Genomic DNA, 25,207 nt, shown 5'->3' with positions numbered 1-25,207 from the left:
TTAGAACCATAAATTGGTTCAAAGAGTATAATCTGGAGAGTTCCATGACTGAGAGATGACTGCCCACGGGGGCGACTTTTTGGAGGAGGCGGGGGTTATGCCTGGTTGTAAATGGATGATCGGTAGTGTGGGGAAGGCAGGTGAGGGTTTGTCAAGCAGAGAATGGCCCTCCCAGAGGTTTGGAATTGGGTCTGCAGTGAATAAAGTTTCTTGCTGAAGTGAAGGCAGCAGAGAGGTTGTAGAAGTATTTTTAGAGCAGATCTAAATTCTGATGTCACCTTTGCTGCTTATAAGATGCAGCAAACTTTTTCCTCTAGCTCTCAATTTTCATCTTCCTAAAACATAGGATGTGATTGAAAAAAACAATGGAGAATGAAAGCAGCAAGCGTTTTCCTTCTCAGAATATTCCATCTGTTCTAAGGAAGCTTGCAAATTTGCATGTGGTTCAACCTTTTTGCCCAAGACTTATAACAACAGTGAAATTACTCCCCTGGAGAGGCCAAGCTTCCAGAGCTCTCCTGCATATTACTGAGGTATTTGGTGACTTTGTACTGTTTTAATAGCTCTATATGCTTAGGAGATACTGTGGATTTATATAATATTTTCTCCACCTTAATTCAAACATTAAAGTTTTGGAAAAGTGCCTTAGACTATTTACGTATCTCCATAAATGCTGTGTGGGATTTGTTGGTGTCTGAGAATTTGGGTTCTAGAAGGCACAATTCCATAAACACACCTGACTGTCGGTTAAGTATGTCTTCATTTCGTTTGGGGTCTTTCATGAAGCATGTTGATTTTCAGCTCGTGAGCACCAGATCACGTTTATTCAGCAACAAAGAAAACGAATGAGCTAATATAACCTCTATATTTTTCATCTCACGGACTATGAGCTGAACTTTTGTAGCTAATGTGTTACTGAAGTTTGCCTATTTCCTTTTTATCTAGAGGCAAAGGAGTGAGAAAATAATGATTTATTGAGCAACTTCTACGTGCCTGGTGCTAGGGGGTTTACAAGTGATTTTTCATTTAGTTCTCAGAATGAAAATCAAGATAGATGTCATTTTAATTGTCTATTTAAAAGCATAATAATAATAATGCCTATGTCTCAAAGATACCATTAGAATATAATAAGATAATGTCTGTATGGTATTTAGCTTAATGTCCTCCTCATTGCTATAACCACTATCATTATTATTACCATTTTAACTTTATTTACCTCACCAACATTATGCAATCAGTAGGAGCTAGGATGAAAGCATTCTTATAAAAAGGTCAAATATAATTCATAGCTGTAAATAAGATGGGAAAATTGCTTCACCCATTTATTAGCACTTATGTGTGTGGAATAGGCACATATTCCAAGGCTCCTAAGATATTCACTTGGATTGGGGTACATCCACACTTAGTTGGCACATATCCATTGCCCAAATCCTAGTTTCTAATACGATTCCCTAGTGAAAGGACCCAGAGCTCTTTGGAAAGATGGCTGATTCTAGGTCTGGGGAAGAAACATACAGGATGACTTTGGGTCATCTTAAAGTGTGAGAAAGTAAGGAAGGGTTAACCATAAAACCCCACCATAATGATGGGGGTATGTCAAAGGGACATGATAGCCAACTGAAACAATATGCAGGAGAAAATAAATAAAATAGTATCAGATTATAACACAAAGCATAAAATAAATATCCATGAGCCCATGCTGATGAAAATAAATGACTAAATAATTAAATAAATGGGGAAGAAGAGCCAAATGACTCCTAGAGAAGAATTCAAATAATTTATGCAGATTCTCTGTCCTCAAGAGGGTGGAGCACAACCCCCGATCTTTAAGTGTGGACTATGCATAGTGACTTCCTTCCAGTGGGTACTGCATGGGGATAAAAGAGTAACTGTACAGCGAAGGAACTTGACCAACACTACCTCAAACAGGAGGTCAAGGTCAACAGTGACGTCATGCTAACGACGAGGGTCAAAAAACCTGTCACTTTACCTCTGTGATTTTTTTCCCTAAAATCCTATAACCTCAGTGTAATCACATGGAAACTATCAGACAAACTTATTGAGGGACAATCTATGAAATATCTGATCAGCGCTCATCAACACTGTCAAAGTCATCAAAAACAAGGAAAGCCTGAGAAACTCACAGCCAGGAGCCTAAGGACACGTGACGAGATGTAGCGTGAAGATATCCTGCGTGGCATCCTGGACCAGAAAAAGTGTGGCAGGCAAAACTGACTAAATCTGAATGCCGTGTGAGCTTTAGTTAGTAATAACTGGAAAATATGATTGCATTAATTGTAATAAATGCACCGCGCCATATAATACAGTAGACCCCCTTACCCACAGTTTTGCTTTTTGTGGTTTTGGTCACCTACAGTCAACCATGGTCTGAAAATATTCAATAAAAATCCCAGAAATAACAATTCCTGAGCTTTATACTGGGCACTGTTCTGAGTGGCATGAAGAATTCTCGCACTACCCTGCTCGGCCCTGCCCAAGACGTGAGTCGTCTCTTCGTACGGCACATCCGTGCTGTATCCGCTACTTGCCTGTGAGTCACACACATGGTAGCCATCTCGGCCATCTCGGTCATCAGATTGACTGACATGATAGGCAGGGCTTGTGTTCAAGTTCCTCTTATTTTACCTAATAATGTCCCTACAGCACAAGAGTAGCGATGCTGGCAATTTGGATTTGCCAAAGAGAAGCCATAGGTATGTGTGTGTGTATAGGAAAAAAACCCCGACTGTTATTTAGGGTTTCAGGAATCCATTGGGGGTCTTGGCAGGCATCCCTTGTGGGTATGGGGGGACTACTGTATAAGATGTCAATAATATGAGAAATTGGGGGTGGGACACCTGGGAACTCCCTGCAACTTTTCTGTAAATCTAAGACTGTCCTAAAGACATTAATTACTTTTACGTGAACTTGTTGCAATTCATGTGTTTCCATGTGTGTTGTATTTTAGATTTATAAGGAGACAACCTGGATTTTTTGAAATACACTTTGAGGGAAGGGAAGCTCTAGAAATATTGGGACAAGGAAGCAGGTAGCAATTTCTCTTCCTTTTAGTTTGTAAATAGAGAGCATCACATACACTTAATGCTAAGTACCATGTAAACGACAAGCCGATTATTTCTCCCACTTGGCTGAGGAGGCCGATGCTGAAGAGAATGAGGGACTCTGTGAGGCCTGGGGTCTAGGACCTGCTTGAATCCCTTAGCCTCACAGAGTTGTTCTTTGAGCTAAAGGGATCATGGCTGAGAAAGCGATTCGTGAACTGCAGTGCCAGTGACACAACTCACAGCACCTCTCTGTTCAGGATGGGGGTTCAAACCAGAGAGGGTCCGGGGCAAGGCTGTGCTAGGTCTCGGCTCCCTGGGTGAAGCCCTTGAACTTTGTTTTGTGGACAAATGAGATTCACGGGTAAGCGTTTCTGAGCAGGTGGGTGCCATGGTCGAGCGATGCTTCCCTACTATGAGTTTGGGAATGGGAAGAAGGCCAAGGCAGGGGCGACATGATTCCCATCACCTGAGGAAATGGAGCTCAGGCCAGTGTGCCCACCTTGAAGAGGGAGAGGAAGGACATGTGCATTTTTCTCTGTCATTAAAGAAAAGTTGTAATGGAGGAGATGAAGTAACAGGTAAAAAAGAGGGAAAGCCATAGATAAGGAGGATAAATGGGAAACAAATGATTACTATTTAGAGGAAGTAGCCATCCAGAGGGGAAAGGACATTGCGGGAGGGAATGTACGCAGCTGTAGGCTTGTTGAAAACTGGGGTGCTGTGGGGCTAGTCAGGTAGCGAAGTATTCTTGACATAGGGAGCTGGGACTGGGACTTGGGAACCACGTGTAAATGTGGATCACGGGTAATAATTCAGGGAAATGCACGGAGATGGCATCTGAGGTTGTGTGAACAGGGAACATTCTCTGAAGGAAAGGGACAGGAGCAGTCAGGGCAGAACCCTGTGACGGACACTCCCACAGGGAAGACAGACAAGGAGGACCCTCATAAAACATAGTGTTGCCGGGCTCCATAGTTTTCTCTATGTGAGAAGCTGAGCTGGACCAGCAACTGTCTTTTGGTGCCATCTTGCTAAGACTGTTTGGCTACATCTGGCCCATGACCAGCTGAAAAGAACAGCCATCTAGTGGGTCTGACCTGAGGTGAGCCTCACATTCCTATGAGGGAGGTTATTCTCTTGCTTGAGAACATATTTCCACAAGGTTCCATTAATTCACAGAGCCACTTTATCATACAAATGAGGACAATTTTGAGAGGTAAATGAAGTGCTATTAATAATTACAAAGGGAGAACACAAGTCAACGGGAGCTGCCCCAGGCACACCTGGACTCACGGTCAACCTAAGTATCAACAGTCACCGGGCCAGGAGGAAGTTTTGTCCAAACCATGCCATGTTTTTCAAGATCCTTTGGAGGAGCTAACGTCCTCGTTAACCATCCTCCCCCTTTTCTCGAAGAGCTCTGTGTATATTGATTCCTTCCTGTGTTTGGCAATTAGTTGAAAAGATCTTGCACTTGCCCACGTATTTCAGTATTGAATATACTGGCGGTGGTGAATCTGAAGACAAAATGGACGTCTCTGACAACTAATCGTTTTATTCCCTAAAGAGGTCAGACAGTTGGCACTGCGAGGGTTAATTCACAAGTAGTTTGACGTGGGGGCCAAGAGGTTCGGCATGCTTAATGGGCAGAAGGTGCGGCTTCGGAGAAGACGCTGGTTCTCACTCTTCCCATGTTGCCCAACTTTCTGGCGCTTTCAACGTGTAAAGCATCGGTATAATAGTTTTCTGATAATGCACACAGTTCTTGCCCAAGGCTTCCTTTCAACCAGCCCACCCCCCAACCCCGTACTACACCTGGTTAGCCACATTGCATGGGCTGCAGGTGATAATTAGCCAAAGCCCTAACACATGCCGACACCAAAGGGCGCTTGTTGCCCAAAATGAGCAGAGAGGCTGAGCTGAGGGAAGTGCTGACAAACACAGAGGCATGTGGAACCGGTAACGGCTTTGCCAACTGCCCTCTTCGGCAGTGCTGGTGAGGGCTTTCATATGAAAACCTCGTCTTTGCCTCATAAAGTGTACTAGATTAGAGGAAAGAGAGCGAAGGGGGTCTTAAGAAGGGAAGTGCCTCCAAGCACTGCTCTTTGATGAAAACTCTCCCCACAGGTTTCCTTTGATGCCTCCTGATGGGATCAGAATCAGAAATTACAGTTGCTGGCAGGAAGGACAGTCCCACTGGGAAGCTTATATACCTTGGTGGCTTCAGCTATGGACCACCGTGGTGACAGGCGACTCTACTACCGAAATGACATCTGCAATATGTGTAGAAAGCCTAGGTGGGGCTTGGTTTCAAGAATTTGGAATATTAGGTGTCTAAGCTGTAGATCTCATTGTATAAGTCGGTGTGGTGGTTATTTTATAGGCCAACTTGACTGAGCCGTGGAGTGCCCAGACAGTTGGCCAAGCACTCTGCGTGTGTCTGTGAGGCTGTTTCTGGATGACATGGATGTTTAAACATGTAGACTGGGTAAAGCAGGTTGGCCTTCATATGCGGGTGGGCCTTGTGCAATCAGTTGAAACTCTGAATAGATCAAAAGGAGTAACTCTCCTGCAAGTAAGAGAGACAGCCTGCTGCCAGACTGCCTCTGAGATTGGCTGTTTTCCTGCCTTTGGACTTGGACCGAAACATCAGGTCTTCCTGCTTCTCAGGCCTGTGGGCACTTAGGCTGGAACTACGTGGAGGCTGATAAGTCTCTCTATCTTCATTTGTAGGTCCTGAGACTTTTCAGTCTCCATAACCACATGGGCCATTTCCTTACCATATAACTGTCTATCCTATCTTACTCTTTCTATCTATCTATCTATCTATCTATCTATCTATCTATCTATCTATTACCTATTATCTTCCCTCCCTCCCTCCCTCCCTCCCTTCCTATTGGTTTGGTTCTCTGGGGAACCCTGACTAATCTAGATGGTATTCGTTTGCTATATGTATAACAAAGTGCCATAGACTGGGTGACTTAAAACAACAGAAATCTATTTTCTCAAACTTCTAGAGGCAAAAAGTCTGCGATCAAGAGGTGACCGGGTTGCTTTCTACTTAGGCCTCTCTCCTCGACTCACGGGTAGCTGCCTTTTCTCTGTGTCTTTACATCATCTGTCCCTCTGTACGTTTTTGTGTTCTATTTCCAGACTTACAATTCTTATAAAGACTCCAGTCATATTGCATTAGGGCTTACCCCAGTGACCTCATTTTAACTGAATTACCTCTTTAAAGACCCTGTCTCCAAATACAGTCGGAGTTGGAGGCACTGGGGGTTAAGGCTTTAACATATGAATTTTGGTGGGGGAGGCACCATCTAGCTCATAACAAAGACACTCTGTATAGAGTCAAGAGCTTCAAAGCGAGGCCTTGATGGTTTAAAAGTGCATGCTGGAAATGGCCTACCTAGAAATATATACATATTTTAATCAGGGGGATTTTGAGGGCAAATATGCTTTTCTGTAAAAGTATCTGCTATTTTCCTTAATGGACGCAGTTGAAAGGATAAGGGTGGTTGAATGACTCTAGGGATACAGAGAAAGGTAGGAGAGGGTATAAAAAAATGCCTTTAGATTCCTAAATGGCAAGTAGAGGAATTGCCAGATCGCTTGAGGGCATCTCAGCTAAAAATTAAAGGCTTTTAACTGCGTAGTTTCTCTGTGAATTTCCTGCCATAAGGTTCTTCGTAAATGGGACACATGCATTAACCTCTTGCACTAGTTAGGACTCCTTGATTAAAGGTGACAGAAAGGAAACTCATTCTACTTAAGGAAAAAGGGAAATTTATTGGCAGGAATCTGGGACTTTGTGGAAGACCAGAACCAAGTCACAGGAAAGATAAGGAGGCAGCTAGGCTCAGAAATGACTAGAAGCAAGTATTCAATCTCTTCCTGTCCCATTCTTGCTTTTTGCTGCCATTGGCTTCATTCTTTTCTCTCTCTCTCTTTTCCCCTCCTGCCCCCTTCTCTCTTTTTCAGGAGACTGACAAAAATTCCATAGCTTTGCCTCTTAGATCTTCAGCCACCCAGACTTTCTTCTAGATCCAATGAATGCATTCCCAAGAAGGACTCTGATTACCTCTGATTGGTCCATACTGTGTTAAATATCTACCCTGGACCAATCAACTGTGGCCAGTGGGCAGGACCTTGTTGCACAGAAGGGCTGTTTCACAGTGGGGGTGGGAGAATAAGCAAACAGTCCTGCTGGGATCCTCCATACCTAGTGTGTTGGTTTTTATACCTTTTAGAAAAATGACCTTTAGATTATCTATGGCTTTATTTAGAAACTGTTAGATTTTTGGGTGAAGAATTCAAACAATAAATAATTTGATTTTAAATACAAGTTAGGAACATTCTGGGACAGTTGTGATGGATAATCAAGACACCTGGAACAATTCAAAATTTCTAAAATCAACTAAAAGAACCCAAATCAACTACAGTAGAATACCTATTTTTCAAGGGACTTTCTGAAAGCAAAATAGAATTAAATGTATTCAGGAATAAACATCGGGTGTCAGCTAAGGTGAGGTACCAACAGGATGACCAATTCCAGGACAGGTTTGAAAGTGAAGAGGAGTCACTGTTAATGAGTATCCCGGAGAAAGTGAGAACGTGTACAGTCACTCTTGCTTATATTACCCTTCATTCCTTGCACATCGTCCATATTTTCCATTAGAGCCCTTAGCATATTAGTCATTTTTTTTTTTAATTCCCTATATGATAATTCCAACATCTGTATCATATCTGAGTCAGGTTCTGATCCTTGCTTTGCCTCTTCAGACTGTTTTTCTTTTCCTTTTAGCATGCCATGTAGTTTTTTGTCAAAAGCCCAAGGTGTTGGGTAATTGAAACTGAGGTGAATAGGCCTTTAGTGTGATGTTTTATGCTAACTTGGCAAGGGGTTCGGTTATGCTTAGTGTTTGCTGCAAGTGCCAGAGACCTCAAATTGTTAATGTCTTTGTTTTTGTCTCTAGGTTGGCTTCGGCTTCTCTAAATTCCTCTCCCCAGGGAGAGTCTGCGTCTTGCAACTCTTTCAGCTGTAATCCGTTCTGTACACTAGAAACCTTTTCATCTGGTGGTTAGGTGTGTGGGACGGGAAACATTTTATAATTGTTTCATAATCTTAATTACATCTCAGTGTTTCAGAAGGCTCCTGTTTCAGGGCTGTGACCTTCACAAGTGTTTCTAGCTTCCCCCCCTTCCCCCCCACCCCCTTAGGTGAGACAGGATGGCCGGAGTGGGTAAGACTCTGGTGAAGTCTTTTTAATTTTTCTCCTGGACTGTGCCATGCAGAACAATGACAATGGTAACTCCCCCCTCTTCCTGACAGTCACTGGGGGACCTTTCTTCACTCTTCATCGTGAGAACCTGACGGGGCTCCAAGAGGCCAAACCTAAGAAAGGGTTGGGGTACCCCTCACATGTGGCCCTTAGGAGTTTCTCCTTCTCAGGTTAATACATCCAGCCAGCAGGAATACATTAAAATTACCAATTAAGTGTTATGAACAACTCCACACACATAAGTTTGACAACTTGTGAATGGACTTGATTCCTTGAAAACAAAAGCTACCACAAGTCAATCAAAATTAAATAGATGAGCTAGATAGATTTATAGCTATTAAGGAAATGGAATTTATAATTTAAGAACTCTCTGAAAAAGCAATCTCTAGTCCCAGATGATTTCACAAGAGAACTCTACCAAATGTTTGAAGAAGAATTAACATCAATCCTACGCAAAATCTCTGCCAAGAAATAGAAGAGGATGTAACACTTCCTAACTCATTTTATGAAGCTAGTATCACACTGATACCGAAATCAGACAAAGACAGTACAAGCAAAACAAAACGAAATAAAACTAGAGACTAATATCCATAATGAATATACATGCAATAACCCTTAACAAAATGTTAGCCAATAAATTCAGCAATCTATAAAAGGAACGACCACATGGGATTTATTTCAGAGATGCATAAAAACAAAGAAACAAACAAATAAAAACAATATATATACTTGTCCAGAAAAAGTCCAGCCATTGTTAACATAGTGAGAACAGTTTGTGTAACAGTTCGATGTAAACTGGCAGCCAAGGAGAGTGGACTGGAATGTGCATGTGTGAACAATGATGACTTCACTGTACTAGTCAGTGGGGGCAGTAGACATTGTTGAGTGAGCATGTGTACTATGTGGCTGTTGCATTCAAAATGACTGAGAAAGTAGAGCAACGAATCTGCATTGGAGTTTCATTAAACTTGAACATTCCTCCACAGAAATTATTCAGATTATTCAGCTATGCCCATAGCTATGGCTGCAGCTATGGGCAACTGGTGATTGGCAGCTTCATCATGACAATGTACCCACTCATGCATTATGTCTCATGCAGCGTTTTTTGATAAAGCATCAAGTCACCCAGGTGACTCAGCCCCTCTACAGCCCAGATTTGGTGCCCCACAACTTCTGGCTTTTCCCAAAACTGAAATCACCCTTGAAAGGGAAGAGATTTCAGACTGTTGATGAGATTCAGGAAAATACAATGGGGCAGCTATTGGCAATTGGGAGAACTGTGTGAGGTCCCAAGATGCCTACTTTGAAGGGCACTGAGGTGTCAGTGTTCTGTGTATAATGTTTCTTGTATCTTCTTCAGTTAATGTCTCTACTTTTCATATGACATGGCTGGATACCTTCTGGACAGGCCATCTATATAATGACTTGGATGAATCTTTAGAGAATTATACTGAGAGAAAAAAAAGCCAATTACAAAAGATTACATACTGTATGATTCCATTTGTATATCATGCTTGAAATAACAGAATTGTAGAAATGGTTCCGTGCGGTGGTGGAAACGCTTTGTACCTTCATTGTGAAGGTGTTGATGTGCTGGCTGTGATTTCACAGTATAGTTTTTAGATGTTACCATTGGGTTAAGCTTGGTAAAAGGTACCCGGGATCTCTCCGTATTATTTATTATAATTGCTTATAAATCTACAATTATCTTAAAATCAAAAGTTAATAATAATAACAACAACGACAACCACCACAACAATAATAATGAAATCCAAGGAAATGTGAGACATGGATGAAAGGAAAAGTGAATACAACCCAGAAATACAATAGCAAAGAATCCTAGGATGAGGAGTTTCAAGTAGGCTTGGCAGTCAGGCCACATTAAGACAGGGTGTAAAAATATTCCTGAAGAATATCTGCAAGAAGAAAGTGATACCAACAGTGGAGTGAAGAGACTGTATAGCAACATTGTGAAAGCATATTGCTTATTTTATGTATTCATAATTAAAACATTCTGCTCCTCTGTCTCCATCCCTCAAAGGTTTTGTAATGAAGCAGAACAGTTTTAGTGGTAGAGGGTTCCAGTGTTTTCTCTGCTGGTTCATTTATTTCATGGTTTACAGTTAGCAATGTATGATAATCATATATTGTTAGTGCTAGTTACTAGCTTTCAATGCAGAATGAACTTATAAATAAAGCATGAAGGCCTTAGTTATATTTTGGCATTTATGTAAATGCCGTAAACCTTGACATTGACCATGTAATAAACTTCTGACACGCTGGACGAAGGGGTGGATGGGGAGGCGGGAGTTGGAAGGCGATGAGGTGATAGCGAGGAAAATGTGGAGGCACTGACTTCCTCATCCTAACATGTCGTCTGAAGTTCATGGATCAAGACACTGTGTGAAGTCAGTGGTTCAAAGACTAAAAATGCAGGATTTGGACTTGTGAATATAACCTACAAAATTAAAAAAAAAGTGACTGGCAAAAATATACAAGATATGGTATGGAAGACAATATAAATGAACTGAATTCTTCATTTTTCAATGCAAAGAGTCAGCATATAATGCTTAAAGTCAGCAAATTAAAAATAAAATATAATGTGTACAATTTAAAATTATGGAGGTAATCTCGTAAAAGTTATTCAGAAGAAGCATTTATGAGTGGTCACCTCTGAGGAGTGGAACTCTTGGTCACTGAGAGGGAAGACTTAATTTTTATTTGAGTTACCCAGTACTATTTGAATTTGTATTACTATATGGATATATTTCATTTTATATTTATACTTAAATTATTAAAAACAGAAATGAAAACTTTTCCATAAAGGTTTCCAAGATCCCAGAAAAATGTATGAATTTTTCATAGGGCTCAAAGTCCATGTACTTGACAAGCAAGTTTTTGGGAGAAAGTTTATAAGCTCATAAGTACTTCAGTCCTGAAAGAGTGGCAAGTAGAATATGTACTCTGATTTCAGAGATAACCTTAGTGTTGGAAACTCCTCCCACTGCTCACCATGCTATTTATCTGTCTTCTGTATCTGCTTTTATGTCTCTGCCTGTATCTGTATCTCTACATAGTCTGTATAGCAGCTAATCAGAGCTGCATGTTGGCCTCCCAATAAATCAATCTTTTGAAGCCTCACGCTTTCAAGCCAAAATACTGATTTGCTGCTAAAAATTGAGTCAGGTGGCAGAAGTCTTTGCTCAGCCCTAGTTCCAGAGGAGGGGAAGGCTTGTCTTCTCTGGCCGTGGTCCGCTCCCAGGGGCTGAGATATTGAACGGTCACTCTGAGTCACTGTTACCCAAAGAGATACCTGGAAGAGAGCATGGAGGGCTGTGGATGGGGAACACACGCCTGACTTTCACAAACTAGAGTTATGAGAGATACAGGCAGCTGAATCTAAGCTGCTACTGGAGAGTAGGCAACCGATGTGTGGGGAGGGCAGTGACCAAGTGAGGGTGGACTCTCTTACCTGATTGTGCCAAGACTTGGAGTGAAGGGATCCTGGTCCAGCTCCATTACTGTGTATTGGGGGAGGGTGTGGCTGGCGGTGGTAGAAAGATACAGGGTGTCCTCCCATCTTTTATTTTTGAGCTGGCGTTGCCCACCACCAACAAGGAATACATCTGGCACCTTCATTTTTACATTTTAATCTAGTACAAAAAACGTAATCAGATGATAATTATTTGCTTAATATCACTAAACATTCAAGGTCAACTCCCAAAATGTATCATTTAAGGCCATTACTTAAATGGAGAAGTGATGTTAAAAAGGGATTCCTGTTAGCTTAGGTATCATATTAAAGCCTTTTACATATTTTTACATATTAATAACTTGAGTTGATAATATATTAGGTATAAAATGACACATTAACACCTAGCAAAAAATTGATAATTTAGAATAAAAATGATAAATAAATCTTACACGTCAATTCTACTTAGCTGCTAGCGTCTTACTAGACCACTGTGTTGAGAAGGATTCTGAGGCCACATCTGGAATTGATTAGTTATGTCTGCCAAGGCTGGCAATGGACAGTGTTAATGTCATGTTATGTATCATCTATGATCTGGGAGAGCTACATGAAACAATTGTATAAACTGTTTTCTGACATCAGATTCAGTACGTTTCTTCATTTGTAAAATGAGAGTGTGACTGGATAAGTGGTTTTCAAACTGTGGTATGAGAGGTTTCCCAGTGATGAGGGTGGACTTAGAAAATCCAGGAAGCAGTTACTCTCCCCCCTTTAGCCAGAACAGATCCATTTTTAAATGTTTTCCATATTGGCTTCCATATTAACTTTTGATTGAATAGTTTCTTCAGCTAAAAAGGTTAGAAAAACAGGGGATTTCTAAGATTCCATCCATTATTTTATGCTTCCTTTTCTCCATGTCTCTTACACCCAATGGTACTGGGTAGCCTCCCCCACCCTAAAACTCCCCCCAAAAACAAAGAACAAAAAAAACACAACTTCCCAGAGGTTGTTGCATTTGAATGGGGTTTTGAAAGAAGGGAAGGAATTCTCCACTAGCAGTGTGTGTGTGTGAATGAGTATTCCAGAATATCATTATTTCCAAATGCTTTGCGAAATCCAGGCCTAGGAACCCAGACTAGAATTCAGAGAGCGGGGGCCGGGCTGTGCCGGAGGGCCCTCGGTGGACAGCCACGGTGTGGAGGGTTTGTGGAAGCCCAGAAAAATCGCTAGAGAATGACTCAGACATTTTTAAGCTCACACGTATAAACCAAAACACAAGTTTACTAAATTAGAGAGGAGATTGTTAGATGTTCATTCCTTAATTATTTCAAAATTCTTCCTCAAATCCACAAAACTAAATTGGTAATCAGAAAACTACTTGGCGAGCCCAGGAGAGATGACTGTGATGGACCGATCCAGGCCTTGGGAAGATCTGGTGCCCTCCCTGGACCACGGGAGGGCCCACCTCTCCTCTGCTGGGCTCTGTCACTCTGCCCTGGGCTGTGCTGGCTAAGGCTTGACAGATAATTGCCCTTGACTCTCCTTTCTAGACATACAGAGACTATCTAGTTAGCATCATTCTTCTTGCTCAAGTTGCCTGGATTACAGCTTTCTTTAGTTGCTGTCAGGCCCAAGTAAACTCCCGGTCTCCTCAATCACTTTGGAATGTTCCGGAGCCCATGGAGCTAGGCGATCAGTTTGGGTGGCACTGCCAACATCCTCACTTGCTGATCTACCCTCATTCATTCTAAGAAGGTGGCTTGATCTCTTCCTTCAGGAAGCACCTTATTGTTTCCCTGTGTTAGACTCTTGGTATTTCATGTAACCCTACTCTCCCTATTCTGTGAAAAATCAAGTCAGCTCTGATCAGCTGACATGTTCACTTTCCTCTGTCAGAAGCCCGCACGCGCCTGGGTCCCACCTTCAGTCCCGCCAGCAGAGATTGAATCAGACAGTGGCTGGAGGCTATCGCCACCCTCATTGCTCTTGAATTCCCGAACACCCTCCTCTCTCTCCAGAATAGAAAAAACTACTTGAATTCGAGTGGTTAAGCCCATTTGAAGTCAGAGCGGCAAACTCTCTGCCTCATAAATTTTGATGGGGCCCTCTTCTCAGGGAGCTGTGTGTGCCATAGTTGTAAGGTATAATTATACAAATTTAGAGTTCAGGGTGAAAACAATCACTACAATTTAAGAGGGTTGGATCTTCCTGAGATGGCGGATGTGGTTGGGACATGCTAATGAGGGCTGCTTCCACTAGGAATCATGCTTGGCCCCCAATTACTATGGGATGTTGATGCACGTGGTCACTGAATATTAATTTAATTCATTACTAACGCGTTACTCGTGGGGTTTCGGGCACTGTGCTGGTGCTGTGCGTATACAGGTGCACAGCATGGGGTGCCTGCCCTCCTGTCACTCAAAGTCTGGTGAAAAAGGGAATAGTAACAACAGCAGCAATGACCAACCGTGACTGGTACAGTGAGCCTACATAAACTGTGGGGTGGATTCAGAAAACAACTTCTTTTCCTTTTGCTCCAAGAGCCATTTATACCCATTCTGTGGGACTAGTGTTTTCTTCACCTTGGATGAAAACTCTCCAGCCTTTTTGTGATAATAAAAAGATCTCCCTTTCCTTCCTGTCACAGAAACAACCTCAGTTATTTTGATTATTCAGTGTAAGAGTAAAACCCCTTCCCTTTATTTGAAAGGGAAGCTTCCTTCTTCCCCAGCTTAGGCCTACTTCTGGCTGGGCCCTGGAGAGACAGGTGAGTGGGGGAGTGTGTGTGTGTGTTAAGCACAAATAATACAAACTGTGTCTATTGGATAATTTTCACATGCATCAATCTCTATTCATTAGGGTCACTTTCCCAGCCCTGCTGAACCCCAAGGAGGGCCATTACAAAGTGTGCTGTTAGAAACAGGTGTTCCCAAGAATTGGGAGTCACGTTCCTTAAATTTCTATAATAAATAGGCTGGAACTTAAGACACGTGCTAATCTCTGTTAGTAATTACAATGTGGTAACTACCTGATGCACTGATTATTTTTTCAAAGAAACCTGTTTGGCAAAGACTAGCAGGGGTCTATGCTGTACCTGGCACGTATTTGGGAGGTGTGGGCTTAGGTGGATCAGAGAAAATAGCTCTCATGAGGTGAGATCAGAAAACAAACGTTGCTTTTTTGGCGGAGATGTGTCTATCAAAGTCAATGCGTAAGACAGAAGGCCCCCTCCCTAGCCTGTCAAAAACAGCAGAGAAAGAATAGCGATAAATCACTGTAATAACGGTGGCAGTAGACTGTCAACTTGGTAAGGGAATCCAGATGAATTTCCCTTTCCAGGCCATCAGTTTTAAGCAAATGAGAGGCCCAAAGCAAAGAGTAAAAATAACTGCCGGAAACCCAGAGAATGACTCGAGATACAGGAGATATCAACCGACAGAATTTTCTGTTTTCTGCTTTCTCTTCAAGGATGACTGGACAGTGTAAAACCTCATTAAATCAAAGGCTTTACATTTGCGGTTTCTTTTTAGCTCTGACAAGGGCTATGCTTGAAGTTCCTTATTTACCTTTGTATACCCAGTACATGACAGACACATTGTAATAACGAGAATGACAGCAATCATAAACATTTGTCGCATTCTTACCTTTAGCTGGGCCTATGCTAAGTGCACTGCATGTAATTTATCTTTGCAAAGCCCCTAAGAGGCAGGTGCTATCATTATTTTCATTTGCACACGAGGAGACTGGGGTGCAGAGCATCACAGTTAATGGGAGTGGAGGTAGAATTTGAAACCAGGTGGCCAAGCTACACAGCCCTTGACCTTTGCGACTTCCAGAAAAATCAGCAAATGCTCAGTGAATGACAACAATCAACAAACCCTTCCTGAGCACTTGCCATGTGCCCAGCACTGTTCTAAGGCTTTTGCATATGTTAACACATAATATCCTTAAGTACTTGTATTTATAGGAACTTTTCCCCAGCCTTATGGAGCTGTAATTGACTATGACATTATGTAAGTTTAAGGTGTACAGTGTGATGATTTGGTACACATATGCATTGTGAAACGTTTACCACAGTATCATTCTAATATCATCTGTCCCCTCCCATAATTACCATTGTGTGTGCATGTGTGTGCTGAGAACATTTAAGATATACTTTCTTTTTTTGATTTAAGCTTTATTGTATTTTTTTCCATTATCATTTAGTCCCCTTAAACTCCGCTCCCCCAGCAATCACCACACTGTTATCCATGTCCGTGAGTCCTTTTTCCTACTTCCTTATCAGCTTTCAAGTATACATACAGCGCAGTATTTTAACTATAGTTACCGCTCTGTATGTCACATACCCCAAACGTAGTCATCTTACAACTGGAAGTCTGTACACTTTGAGCAATGTTCCCCTCACCCCCTGGGGCCCTGGAAACCACCACTGTACTCTGTTTCAAAGGGTTTGGTTTTTCTAGATTCCATATGTAAGTGACATCATACAATATTTGTCTTTCTCTATCTGAATTATTTCACTTAGCATAAAGCCCTCTTCATCCATGTTGTCACAAATAGAAGGGTTTCCTTCCTTTTACACTGAGTACATCCCATTGTGTGTGTGTGTGTGTGTGTGTGTGTGCATCTCAGATTTTCCTTGTCCATCCCTTTGCTGGTGGACGCCCAGGTTGTCTCCCTGTCTTGGCCGTTGTGAGAGGCACTACAATGAATGTGGCAGTACAGATACCTCTTCAAGGTCGTGACTGCATTTCCTTCAGTCAAATACCCTGGAGTGGTTCGCCAGATCATACGATAGCTGCGTTTTTAAATTTTCATACTGTTTTCCGTAGTGGCTGCAGCACTTGCATTCCCGCGGTGGTGCGCCAGGCTTCCCTTTCCCCACCCACAGCCTCGTTACCTCCTGCCTGTAGCCTGTCCAGCAGCGTGAGGGGTTATCTCGTTGTGGTTTCAACTTGTGTTTTCCTGATGATCAGTGATGCGGAGCGTATGGGGACCTCCTTATCCCTAGTTTGCACATAAGCAACCGGAGGCACTGGGCAGTTTCGGAAACTTTCTGAAGTTCACGGCTGTTGAGTAGCACTGGCAGCAGCAGGTTTCCAAGCCGGGAGCGCCATCACTGTTTATGCTCCTAACCACTCGGCGGCACCAACAGGCCATGAAATTCACCTTCACCATAGCAGTGGGAGGGAAGAGGTTTGCAGACACTAGTCTTTGCAGAAGTTTTAAGGCAGTTTTAGAAGCAATCATTTGTTATAATTAATTGATAAGCAGCGGACCCAACAGCATTCTTGAGTTTCCTGAGGCGCCTCTCCTGGATCCTTGGAGTACAGTCCTCGGCTCTTTTCACAGCCCTGCATGTCCTTCTTTCATTTACGCTTTTGCAGATGCGGCTGCTCTGCTCAGGACCATTGCCTAAGGACATCTTTTTCCTGATAATAGATTTTAGAAAAGTGAGAATGTACATTATTATGACTTCAAGAGATACACCAGGAATGTATTTACCTATTGCTCTGCAAATTCTTCTACAAAAAGAAATTACCTTCAAGTTAGGTCAAATTGGGGTCAGTTCTGGGCTTGGTAAAGTTTCCTTAGGCTTCTCATTTTTCCTTTATAACATGATATGTAGGTATAGGAGCCCACCTGTGTGATTTGAGGGGTGATAGAGGTTGGCCATTGGATGGATTGGCATAATTCTGGAAATGCTTATTAAGACATTCTCTACCTCTGTTAATACCAATTTATTGCATTGAAGGTGCATCTGTCTCAGAGTTGAATTAATTTACGGAACAAAGTTACCAGCTAACCACTGAGAAATAGAATAGACAGATACATTTCAAATAAATAAATAGTGCTGTCCAAATGGTAGTAGCTGTAGTCATATGCTTGAAATGTGGTGAGTTTGAATTGGGATACACTGCATTTTTGTAGCAACAACCAAAAAAAAATCTCATTGGATGATTCTATACTGATTCTATATTGAAATGATAAAGTTTAGATACAGTATGTTAAAAATATTATTAAAACTAATTTTATCTGTCTTTTTACTTTCATGTGGCTACTCTAACATTTAAAATTACAATAGTGCTTCTTCTCTGTGGCTTGATCATGTCCCCGCTGGACCACAGTGAACTGAAGGGTGGAGGGCAGCAAGCCCTGAAAGAGCCAATGCTCACCAAGGCAACGGGGGTAGAGCAGAGTCAGGAAAGCAAAGAAATGGCAACAAAGAAGTGCTAGAAATTTCCCCCATTGCACATTTTTGCTACAAGTACAACTCAGGTTGTCTAAAAGGCAAAACGTAACTGTCTCCACCCAAGCTACCCCTGTTGCAAACACGAGCTGCAATTGGAAAACGTGCCTGTGCTTTCCGCTCTGTCTGCTGTGATTAGGAATCAGCCACCACGAGAGTCTCGCTGACAGAGGAGCTGATGGCTAACCGGAAACCCCATGGCTTTCTGTCGGCTGTCCTGGAGCCCTGAGAGGAAGTTAATGAGGATGGAGAACACAGTCAGTCCCTCAGGAGGGCTCGAGTGAAGCGGGGTCGTTGTTCTGATGTGATGGATGTGCTCTGGCAGCTGAGTCAAGACCGGGAAGCTCAGGTCCAGCTCACGCTGGCACTTCTGGGTTGGCTTCGGAGCTCAGGCTCAGCTCTGCCAACGGCCCCATTGTGAGAGGCCTGCTTGGGGCGGGTCTAAGTACTGGCTCCAGTCTTCACGTTCCCTAATTGTCTTCAGGACTGTCTCCTAGGGCCAACCTGGACCGAGTTAGAAAACCCCACAGGGACTGTATATACCCTCGTCTCTGCAGCTCGGGGTGGGCTTGGTTGATTTTTGACATGTCAATAATGATGCCTTTCTTTTTGCTTGGTTTTATCACAATGGTGTGTGTACCATGTATTTTCACAGGTATAAAGTTAGATTATTAATATACAGTTATACTCTTCAAGGAAGTACTGAAATTTGCTCCTCTAGTATAAAAATGAGGGATTGTTGGCATCAACCTGCAATGAATCTTTAAAATTTTTTAATAATGATCTTGTCAATGTCCAACTCTTTAGTGTCCACTGGTTGAAGCAAGAACTGTCTCACCAGCATCATAGAACTTGCTTGCTACTTGTTTCAGTGATTTATTGTTGTGTAACAAATTACCCCAAAGCACACTTACTTAAGACAGTGACATTTTGTTTCTCAGGATCCTAGGGACCAGGCGATCCATGAGGTCACAGCTAGAACAGCTTATCTGCGTTCCGTGATCAGCTGAGGTGCCTTGCACAGGCTGATCGGGGAGGCTGAGGACAGCCGTATGATTGGGGTTGCAGTTGGTGTTTTCTGCGGGGTTCTTCAGCGTGGTTTCCCCAAGTGCTGAGCGTGGGCTTTTCCACAGTGTGGTGGTCTCCTGGTGGTTGGGTTCCTTGCACAGTGGCTGGCTTATTCTAAGCAAAAGTGGAAGTTTTTAGGCCTCTTAAAGTTTATGGGCCCACGAAAGAGAGAAACAATCCTTGAGATTAGGGAGCTGGCCAGCACTCTCTGCTAAACCTTGGTGTTGCCAGGAGCTGTCCTGTACTCACTGTTAGCCCATAGTTTTTCCTATTGAACAAACATTTCCACTTACAACTGACGTCAGACAAGGGCATTCTATGTCCAAGATAAAGTAAGACCTCACCCCAACCCCCAAAGGCTACTCTGTAATCATGTTCAAATGTAAACAAAAGCAAGAAGCTTGTGGCTAATGCGAATGAGTGCTGCTTCTTTATTGGTTATAATGTATTCTGTTCTTTCTAGCTTCTAGATAGAAGTGATTATGACACCCAATCATAGAATCACCCCATTTCCTAAGAGCATCTATTCCCGAGAAAAACCCCATTCCTTGAACTCTCCAAAATCCCCTGTCATAAGTCCAGTCTTTATAGTAAGTCCTCCCTAACACCCTCTAATTGAGCAGGGTGTGCATCCCCCCCCACCCTGCAGCTAGTCAACAAATCCAACTTTGTTCAACCACGGGTGTGCTCCTGGTGGTCTTTGTCTAGGTGCCATCAGCATCCCCATCTGGCACAGTGTCACTTCCACTGCATTCTGCTGTTGGTCAGGGTGAGTCACAAGGCCACCCAAGTCCAAGGGGAGGGGATGGTGTGAAGCAGTGCGTGCGTGCAAGGGACTGATGTGGCCATCTCTGGAACAACCTGCCTCAGTGCTGCAGCATGTTCCCTGACACTTATAGAAAGCTGTTGAATTCTACTATAAAGACAGGTATGGGACTCTGGCACTGGCCGCCTGCTTGGGCCATAGTCTGTGGCTAGGCCTTACTCAGGTAAAAAGGGGATTTAGTTTCTCTTTACACCCTCAGAATGTAACTTCCTTTCTGTGTTGTTGGTTTTGAAAACGGGGAGGTTGTCTCACATCTTTTCCTTCAGCAAACAGGCTTCACACAGCATCTCAGCTCTCCTGGCCTCTGGCAGCTGTTCCCTGCTCTGGGCAGGTGCCTCCTTGCCTGTCCCCTTCTGGAACTCCGGGACAAATACCTTTGCTGTTTGTGTTGCTGTAACCACCATCGTGCCTTGGGGGAGAGGCCACTGTCCTTCCATGACTCCCTCCATCCCTCCCAGGCCCAGCAATGCAAGGCTGTTCGGTGCTGCAGGAGACTTTCGCATCGGTGACAGAAGGAAAGTTGACAAAGCAGAGTCTGGTAGCACTGTCCTTTACATCCATCTGTCCTGCCTAGAGATCCTTATTGTTCCTCTCTCTCCTGGCTCCTCCCCCAGTGGGAAGGTGGCCACTTTTTGGTAGTGCTCTTTAGCGCCCCCTTTAGTCTTGATAAATACAGCACCCATAAATGATGAATCAACCTAGGGTTAATCATGGTTACCTATTTGTACAAGAGCATCAGTTTTTTTTTCTTCTTTTTGCTTATTTGTATTTATTTTTCTATTAAGGATATGTATTGCTTTTGTAGTATGACAAAAAAATCAAAAGCCTAGTTTTTTCTTTTAAAAGATTTTATCTTTTTTTAGAGAGAGAGAAAGGGATGGAGAAAGAGAGGGAGAGAAACATCAATGTGTGGTTGCCTCTCGCATGCCCCCAGCTGGGGACCTGGCCCACAACCTAGGCTTGTGCCCTGACTGGGAATTGAACCGGCGACCCTTTGGTTCACAGGCCGGCACTCAATCCACTGAGCCACACCAGCCAGGGCCCAAAAGTCTATTTTTAATTGCAAAAAAAAAAAAAAGAAAGGGCTTTCAACAGAGTGTCCTAGTGATTCAGATGTTGGGAAAGTTTTTCCCCTGAGTCTTACATTTCTCATTACTTTCTGTTTAACCTTGCATGAGTGTTTAGAATATAGAATGGAACGAGACAGTGTGGTTTCCAATGCAAATGCCTAATGACTTTTTCAATACTTTTAAGACATGTGATCAGAGAACACGTCCTGATAAAGAAATGAGGTGTTGCCTGACTTAGTAGAATAATCAATTTAGTTAGTGAGCAACTAGAGGGAAGGAAGAGCTGAATTTCTTGGCAGGCAGGAAATGCATAGATTATACTCTGGAGCCTCAGAAAATAGCATGGTAGGAGTTGTCTGTGGAAGCAAGATAAAGATGAGATCATCTTATAATAAGATCCTGCAGGGCCTTCACTGTGGACGGAGCTCTGTAAAGTCCTGGCTCAAAATGAATTCTGTGGGAAGCAAGACGTGCCCTGTTCCTGTTGCCGAAGGCATTTTCTTTGCACCTGGCCATTGAACTTCTGGGTGACAAGATGAGAACATGAAAAATGAGTACACATGCGTCATAACTGCCCCTTGCGAACACCTTGCTTTTCTTTTTTCACTTTGTTACTCACCAGCTTTTTCACTTGTAGGTAAAGAGGTGGAATGAAATGTGTGAAGGCTCAAGATGAAGGTTTCCTGGTTTAGGAACTTACATGACCACCTACTATGTCCCTCATACTGTGATACGCACTTTCCCATTGCTAGAAAATACTGACAACAACAATAACAATAACATTCATTGATACCTACTGTGTGCCAGGTTTATGTTATGTCTATTGTGTTTTTCAGTCCTTAAAACAACCCTACGCAGTTCAGACAAATCCTATCACCTCTTTTTTTTTTCCCCACTTTTACAGGTGAAGTAACTGATACTTGGGAAGGTTAAGTAATTTACCTAAAGCCACATAGCTAATATAAAGCCATTCTGGGATATTAAATATAGTATTAAAATTTCCTTACCCTCAGTCCTGAGATATTTCCATTAACCTCATTATGGTACCTCCTTGATTTTGATTATTAAGTGTGCTTTTTGCTCTAAGCAAGTAATTCTTGCCGCTTTTGTTTTGATTTTACACACGAGAGCCAATCCTTCACTGGAGCAAATGTGGTAAAAAGAAAAGATTATAGTGAATACAATGGAGTCTTCCTATAATGTTCCTAAAATTTTCCCTCATCCTACATCGATCTATTGAGTACCTGGCCTAATGCAAACAAATGCACCGATTCCAGTGCTTTAGTACTTATTGAATTTTATCTTCTTGATCCCCGGGGGCAAAAACGTAAAAGATCATCATTCACAACAATCCATTAATGAGAGCAGAACCCCTGAAGGTCTGAAGGGCCACGAGAGCCCTCAGTATTGGCCTAACATTCTTTTTTTTCGCTCCTGGAAGTCTCTTCCATGAGTGATGCAGTTTGAAACAGATTCCTGCCTCGTGACATACTGAGGGAAAGCTCAGTGGAAAGCTACAAAAATGATGGAATGTTTTCAAAATAAGACCCTTGAGAAAGTGGTAAGAGAACTAAACATGTTCAGCCTTGTGTCAAGAAGACTTAGGGGAGAAATAACTCCATAAATAGGCGTGCTGATGTAGTGGACAAGGTGAAAGACAATTTTCCCCATTTTAAAGGAGGGCAAAGGAAGTAGGAAGGGGACTAAACTATAGTAAGGAAAATTTAGTTTAAAATATGATAATAATACATACTGAGGTAACTTCCTGAAAACTCCATTTTCATCCATATCACTAAGGTGGTTATACACACACACACACACACACACACATTTATATTAGATTGTGGCAGAACATGAAGATGGGGTGGGGTGAGGGAAGAGGACTCTTGCATTAATAATGGACCGCCATGGTCCCATTTGGTACCAAGCCTGAAAAACCGAGCAAACACCAATGTTCGATTGGTTTACAGCTTCTGTTTTACTTATAGAGCCATACTCGCCTATTTGAAAATTTATGGTATTTCTGGCTTCATAATACTAATAGTCACTATTTATTGAACACTTTGTAGTGCTAGATGTTGTGCTAAATGCTGTGCGTGCATCTGTTCATTCGATTCTCACAATACTCTGGTGAGGTAGGAGTTGTCACTCCCCGCCCCCAGGCTGGCATCCCTTTCCTCCTCTGAGACTGTGTTTGGTAGTCACAGCGAATCCGAGGGGGTGACAAGTATAGTGAATAGAAGCCAGGTATGCTATATGCTATAATGCATGGAACAGTTTCCTAAAAGGTAAAGTCAGCCAGCTCAAAGAGCCAACAGAATCCCTCTTGAGAACAAGTTAGCTCTAAATAAGCTCCCACGTTTCTGTGAAGCACGCCAGCACCCTTTTGATGTGACATGAAGCTGTTTCCTACACGATGGACCCTTCCGACTCCTCTGGCTTGAGAATTGCTCCAAATACTGCCAGACCCCACTCACTCGGAACAGTCTTTCTCAACGGCAGTAGCTACAGCGCAAATGCAATGGGAGGTGATCACTGAAGCTGAAGTGGCCTTTATCTGTAGAGTCCCATGTTTCTCAGACCTGACAGATCTTGACAATCTCCTGGAAAGTTTTGAAAAATACAGAGTCATGGGCGTCCGCCCTGGAAACTGTGACTTGATAGGTTGGAGAGGGACAGAGAGGGCACGGGTCCTCGTTGTCATGATTCTGATGATTGGTCGCTGCAACCATCAGTCCAGTCCGTTCACAATGGGGCATGTGAGCACTTCAGGATGCAGAGCTGGCCTAGTGCTCAGGTCTCCCGTTCCTCCTTCCCCACCAGGTGTTCTCTGTTCATTGCTCAGCGCTGCTTCTCAGTGCTGGGTCTTCATGGGGGGCAGGGGCAGGGGCGAGAGAGAAGAAAAGGAAATAAAGAACACCCTAAATTTCTAAGAGAAGTGAATAATCCTGTGCTATTCCCTCCATGGGCCTCCACTGGGCGTCGCTGTGCATTTAGATGGCAGGCCCTTAGGTTTCACAGTGATTAGTGCCGGCCAGGATTGATAGTGAGCACAGGTGGAGTTTGCAACCACCCAGATAATTAGGAGAGCTCACTAAATAAAATCTATAGCTTCAGTACTCAATTTTCAGTGGGCTTGCGACCGTCAGGGAGTGAGAAAGTTTATTTTTCTTCAGGGGGTTGATAGGATCTCTGGAAGGAGGGAGGTAGTCGAGGGAGTGGCTGATTCTGTTTGCAGAGGGTGTGTGTGGGTCTGCGTGTGACAACTTCAAAACCTTGTATTGAAGTTGAGGGGAAAGTTTACTTCCTTTTAGAAATAACGAAACAGAAACACAGCAAGAGGTGAAACAACCTGCTTAGGAACAGGGGCGGAGCTGGGATCTGAACCATAGCCGCCAGGCCACCAAGCCTCAGCTCAGACCTGCAGCTCTTTCTGCCCACGCTGAAAAGGTTGTGTCCAGCTAGAGTGGAACAAAAAAAGAGCCCACTCAGGGGTCCATGCACAAGCTAATCTGAAGGTCATTCTTCCCAGCCTCCGGCTCAGAACTCTGTACCGTTTCCATTTTTGTGGCTTAAATTCTGGTCAAAGTCTCTTTGCTTTTGGAACCTGCCTCCACCTGACCACCCTCCCCTCCCCTCTCCCCCAGTTTGGTGGGGTTCTAGAGTTACCCACCCCAGCCTACTGGTGGGACTCAGCATCTTATCTTGGCTTCCAGTCTGGCCTCGGCCTCATGGTCAGAACCCCTGAATGGCATCTACTCGCCTGCATCCTCTAGTAACCTGATTTTGAATCATTTTTCAGCTACACCCTCTCTGGAATGTGCAGTTTTGTGCAGCAAAGAACATGAAGCTTGAACCCGCAGGGTTTTGCTGGGGAGGCTGCTTGGGACCATTCTGTGCACTCACCAAGGCCGATTAGAGCGGCTGTGGAGGGTGTCCGTTCCAGCCTCTGAGTGCAGACTCCTCTGACTTTTCTTGTACAATCGCCATGAGAGGGGCTGCCCTGCGGAGCAGCTCTCCTTGCCTCTGGAAGGGATGGCATGATACTTGTATAGCAAAGTGGCCAGACTTTTGCCTTCTGAGTCTCAGATCTTGGGCTTAGGAAAATTGGCAGCAAAAGATCAATGACCTGGGCTGAGGGGAAAATGGAAGGGGAGGAAGAGACTCACTGTGG

The 25,207-nt window shown here is 43.2% G+C and overlaps 1 long non-coding RNA gene across 1 annotated transcript in view; it reads right to left on the bottom strand.

Moving 5' to 3' along the window:
* Positions 1-10,574: 10,574 nt before the first annotated feature.
* The window catches only part of LOC123480518 (uncharacterized), a 47,495-nt gene continuing 32,862 nt past the window's right edge, over positions 10,575-25,207 (bottom strand). Inside the window, exons 2-3 of the long non-coding RNA XR_006656554.2 lie at positions 11,820-12,000; positions 10,575-10,805 (exon numbers count right to left, since the gene is read on the bottom strand). This is a non-coding gene — a long non-coding RNA (uncharacterized lncRNA). The remainder of the gene's footprint in view (positions 10,806-11,819; positions 12,001-25,207) is intronic.

Source organism: Desmodus rotundus, chromosome 7 (assembly GCF_022682495.2).
Source record: "Desmodus rotundus isolate HL8 chromosome 7, HLdesRot8A.1, whole genome shotgun sequence".
Classification (NCBI taxonomy): domain Eukaryota; kingdom Metazoa; phylum Chordata; class Mammalia; order Chiroptera; family Phyllostomidae; genus Desmodus; species Desmodus rotundus.
Note: the sequence above shows the minus strand (reverse complement) of the source record. Positions and strands in the feature narration are given on the sequence as shown.